Here is a 5,478-nt window from a genome sequence, read left to right as displayed (position 1 = left end):
AAAAAAAAAAAAAAAAGAAAAAAAAATACAATAACAAACGATAAATGAAGAAATTTTATTTTTATTTCGTAAGAGAAAGAGAGAGATATTTAAAGTCTATATACGCGAGCGTATAAAATATTTGTACGAGAGGAAGAAAAATAGTATGGAAGGAGGAAGGAGTGGAGAAAGGGGGGAGGTCCGACACGAGTTGACACGAGCACGCGACCAACAAAAAACTCGACCGAGTGCTCCTACTCTTAATTATCTTGTTAGTCGTGCCCACTACTCCTCCAAGCCAGCCACCCAATTCTCTCCTCTTTCACACTTGACACGAGATCCATTTCCAATCGAGATCGATTCTTTCCTTTATTCGTATCGATTGCTTGGTGTCATTTTTTACACAGAGGAATTTTAATTATCAACGAGTTTATCGAACAGTTTTCGTATATTTTGTGCACGCTTACGGAAAAATATCGAAGTGGAGAAGAATTTTAACCGATGAGCGAGCAATATGGGTATTCCGTCGTCTTTTAAAACGCGTAACAACAAGGTCCGCATGTCGAAATAGCCGCGTTATTAAACGATTGCCTCAATTCAAAGGCAAATTAACGGACAACGGGCTTAAGTCGACTGCTTGCTAACATGCAAACGGCCCCGTCCAATTGAGGACCACCCAAACTGCCCCTTTTATCTCGAGACGATTCGTATCCCGATCCTATTCATCGACCGTTCCAGAATGAGCGGCCACTTGGCAACCGGGCCATTCCCTCTCCCTCTCCCACTCCCTCCCTTCTTCCCTCTCTTTCTTTCTCTCTTTTCGATTTCGAAACACGAGTCGAGCCGTTTATGCGATATTTCGAATTGTTTTCGATATATGTACGATTAGAAGATTTTGTAGATGATCATAGGGATAATATAGGGATAGTTATAAAGAGGTTTCAGAATTATCTGGATTTTTTCAATCAAGAAAATTATATATATAGTTTTATTTAATAATAACATGCAATCTTTTTTATATATGTTAGGTTCGCATAACCTAACATATCAGATTGTATCTCGACCCAAATTTTATATATTTAGATCGGAATCATCGTACATATTATTAATTAGGATGTGTATAATGAGTAATATGTTAAATATGTGTCGATATTTAAAATAATAGACGATAAATAAGAAATTTAATAGAAACGATTCGAATATTACTTTTTCTAATTCGCATGTAAATGTATCTCGGTAATCGTTACGAAAAAATCCTTTTGATCCGAGAGGATGGGTGGAAGGGGAAAAGTGGAAAAGTGGAAAGTGCTGGTAAGACGGCGGCTCACGACAGAGGCAACTATAAGGCGCGTTACGATTATGAGGGTGTTTAACGCGCGTTCACTCGACTCGAATTATTCTCACGAGGTCGATAAACCTTCCTTGAGAATGGTTGGTTTAATTAAAAGAGCCACGCATGCGGGATCGACCTAAAAACGATCGACATACTTGGACATTTTGGACGACGGATAAATATGCAAACTGGTAACTTTTAACCTAACCTAAAAACGATCTTGACTTCACGCGTATTGGACGACCAATAACCTCGATATCCGCGAATTCTTTCCTCTGAATAAAAGTGATCTAACCTAAAAAATATTTCTTTCTTTTCTCTTTATGTATAAACGATTCGTTTATTATCTTTGATATTTTTATCGGTGTATTAATAGTGTTTCGTTGTTTTTTAACAAGTTTATTATTTTTAATTAATGTTATATAAGAGTGTTAACCTTGAATTTGAATATCCTCGCAGATATGGCGGAAGTTTAACATCTCTTTCGGTGACAAACTGCCTTCGAAACGAGAATCCAACGAAATCGAAGACGATTTTAGGAGTATTCCCGTGTAACCTGCCAAAGGTTCGAGGATTCGTCTCGACTCTGCCAACTCCCCAGAGCCCGTTCTTCTTTTACTTTTCCCAAATAAAACGACAGCTAATCGATAGTCCGTCAAGTTCCCTTCTTTTTGTCTTCTATTTTAGACGATGATTTTTCTTTTTTTTTTTCTCTCCTTCCTTTTTTTTATTCACCCGCAAAGATTTTCTTTCATTTTTCCAAAATTTTCATAAATCTTAATTAAATCGTCGCTCTTCTCGATTTTTTAAATTTATTTTCATCGTTCATTTAACTTTATAAAACTATTCTCTTTCTTTCTTTTTTCTTTTTTTTTTAATCGACACATTTTCAATCGGATAATGCGAAAAAAATTCTTACGTGTCGCATCAATCAAATTTTTCTTTAAGTATCATTATCTGCCAAAATCTAATTCAAAAAAATTCTATTTAAATATAATATTTCTTTATTTATCATAAATTACTTTACAAATTCACCTAATTCAAAAAATTCTATAAATTATCCAAGCATAATATATTTCTTCACATAATATTCATCAGACTTTACCTTCTTATAAACACAGAAAATCAACACCGTGTATATCCAAAATACGCTCGACGAGTCATCAGATTTTGCTTTATCATCGATCAAGGATTAGCTTTCACCCGAAGAGAATCAATCTATATTGGAAAATTTACATTCACCTGCCATTTACTTTATCAAAGATCACCTTCAATCAACCGAGGAGTGGAGGGGAGGAAAATCAGTGGTGCGCGAAAATCGACGGCAGGGGTGTACAACGCATACACGGAAAGGAGGCGCGAAGAGGAGGAGAAGAAGAAGAAGAAGAAGAAGCAAATGGCAAGAGGAGCGAGAAAGGTGAAAGAAGGCGAAGGAAAGGTTGGCCGGCGGTGGCAAGGCGGAGCGTGGAGGTGGCGGGGGCGGAGCGAGGCGAGTTTCAGAGGCGTGATGTATCGACGGAATTTCAAAGTAAAAAAGACACGAGGTTCAGGAGACGAGGTACACGTCTTCCTTGTGGAGAAATTGCACGGGATACTTCGGCCGAACGTGAGTGTGTCTCCGCACCCTTCTGGTGTTATCCCCCCAGCTGCTCCTTTTCACTCCGATCTTCGTCTTCCTTTTTCCTTTTTTCGCTTTCGAAATCGATTTTCGTGATCGCTCGTGAAGTAAATCGATCGTGGTCGATTGTCGTTATATCGAGGGAGGGAGGAGAGTAAGAGAAGTAAGAGAGTGGGGGAGAAGTGGGAATGAGATTACGATGCGCGCCATCTATTGGAACAGAGGAATCGAAGGAGTGAAAACGTGAACAGAGAGAGAGAGAGTGGAAAAAATTGTAAATGATTTATGTGGTGACGAATAATGTGATCGAAAAAAATGGGACGAGGATCAAAGGTGGATAGTGAATCGAATTATCGAACGAAAATGGCGAGGTAATTTTCCTTCTCTTCGCGCGAGAGAAAGAGAGATAAAGGGACGGGATGCATAATCAACGGTGGAGAATCACTACGATTTAAGAAATTTTCGAAATTTGGATCGATGCGAGAGAGAGAGAGAGATGAGAGTAGCGATGCATAATCCATCGGAAGGGATGAGAAATCGACGGTGAAGGGTGTGATGGCGCGCGGAGCAAGTGGAGAGAAGCGTAAGGGTAAGGGAGGATGAGGGTGAAGGAAGGAGAATGGGGACGAGAACCGCGATCCATCAAGAAGACACAAGGGTTTGGGGTGATGTATCCGAGGATAGGTTGACCTCTGCGCCGGACACTATAAAATCACTCTTAAACATTCCTTCCTAAAGCGATCGTGAGCTTTGGAACGAAACTGGACTGGACTGCCTCCTCTCCAATTTTCGAATTTTTCCTCCATCTTTTACGATCAATTTATTATCCGCGATCGCGAGATAATTAAATTCGAAAACTGTGGATAAGTGTCGTAACGCTCGAAACTTTTGTTGTTGATGTTTGGAAATGCTCAAATATATGGGAAAATACGAAAAAAATGTATCGTGATATAGTTATTAATAATTTTTCCTTAACGATGAAAATTATAAATAAAGGTTATGAAAACTATTTATCGTAAGAAATATCGTAACTCGAAGTTTGTTAAACTTATCATTATGAAAGATAAGAAACGCGCGAAATGATAATCTAATTAAATTATACACATATTATAAATTAATAAATACATACTCTACACGATTACATATGTATCATCGAAATCAACTAAGCTATCATTCAAACATATTAATCATAACCATACTTGCTTAAAACTTACGAGTCTACCTACCATTATCGAGCGAAGCTTTGTGTATCCATAAGAAAGAAAACCATCTCTCCTCCTTACCGACACGCGTGGCAAAAGCGTGGATCTCGTATGCGGCGAACGAAATATCGGATGGCGTTCCGTTGTATCGTTCTCGTCTCATTGAAAACGCCGCCACCGGCCACCCTCCTCCCGGCGAAATGTCACGAAACGTCGGAAATTGGAAAGCTTATTCATATTTTTTCGATAGACGATAATGCGGCGGATCGGCCACTTTCATTCCATCGCATACGCATGTAATACGCGTGGGATGAGGGCAGGATGGGTATTTCCTTCTCCCCTCCCCGCGATCCGTCGATTCCATTCGCGAAACAGCGTACGCTTTCCATCAACCTTGCAACGTGTATCGAAGTAACGGAAACGGATCGAGGTGTTTCGCCGGCGAGGTTCGACGAGACAATGGCGAACGATCAACGATTTCCCCTTGTTTTGTTCTCCTTGCTCTTGCTTCCCCTTCCAAAATAGAAACATTAATGGATGTTTACGCGCGGAACGCGTGTCTGTAGAGAGAGAGAGAGAATTCGTACGTTTACAATTTTCGAAATAATTTTTATTGAGTAAAATAAATACGTATTTTTTTTTTTTTTTTTTTTTCTATTGAAAATTCAATATCGATAATAACCAATTATTTTGTACGTAATTTTTCTGTACCTATATACACGATAGATTTATACAATAGAATATTATTTTATAACATTGAATGGAATAATTCCATTAAATAAAATAAAATTTTTTTTCTTTAGAAATAAAACGAATGTTATCTGTACATCTTTTAATTTATTTTATCGTTCTCTCTTATTCAAAGTAAACGATCTGATTGACAATAATAAACGAGGATAAGTGAGAAGAAGTGTATGTTTCTTTTTCATTTTTGTTTCTTTTTCTTTTCGTGCAACTAAAACACGAGCGAATTTCGATGACGCGGCGATGGATGGGTCGCGCTGTGTACGGAAAAAGGGTCGTGGGAAGGGAACGCGGACACGAATACGATTATACGTGGGCGTAGAACGAGCATTGGAAATTAGACACACGTTTCATTTCCTGAAGCGACTGCGATTTCCGTCGTGGCTTCAAATATTGGAAATATCGCGCCTCGTTCAATTTCAACCGCGAGATCATCGATTCCAACTACCGATTTTATTGACGAGTCTGAAAAACGTTGACCAGAAACGTTGTTGGTTCGATCCGACTCGATTCAATAAAATATAAGTTATTTAAATAAGTATATATGTATTATTAATATTATATTATATATAATATTATATATTTTAATATTAATATTATAT

General features: G+C 38.2%; 1 long non-coding RNA gene across 1 annotated transcript in view; it reads left to right on the top strand.

The window, feature by feature from the left end:
- The first annotated feature begins 1,277 nt into the window (after nt 1-1,277).
- Nucleotides 1,278-5,478, top strand: part of LOC116185830 — a 27,246-nt gene continuing 23,045 nt past the window's right edge. Inside the window, exon 1 of the long non-coding RNA XR_004150737.1 lies at nt 1,278-1,503. This is a non-coding gene — a long non-coding RNA (uncharacterized LOC116185830). The remainder of the gene's footprint in view (nt 1,504-5,478) is intronic.

Source organism: Apis dorsata, unplaced genomic scaffold, assembly GCF_000469605.1.
Source record: "Apis dorsata unplaced genomic scaffold, Apis dorsata 1.3 scaffold_293, whole genome shotgun sequence".
NCBI lineage: Eukaryota > Metazoa > Arthropoda > Insecta > Hymenoptera > Apidae > Apis > Apis dorsata.
Note: the sequence above shows the minus strand (reverse complement) of the source record. Positions and strands in the feature narration are given on the sequence as shown.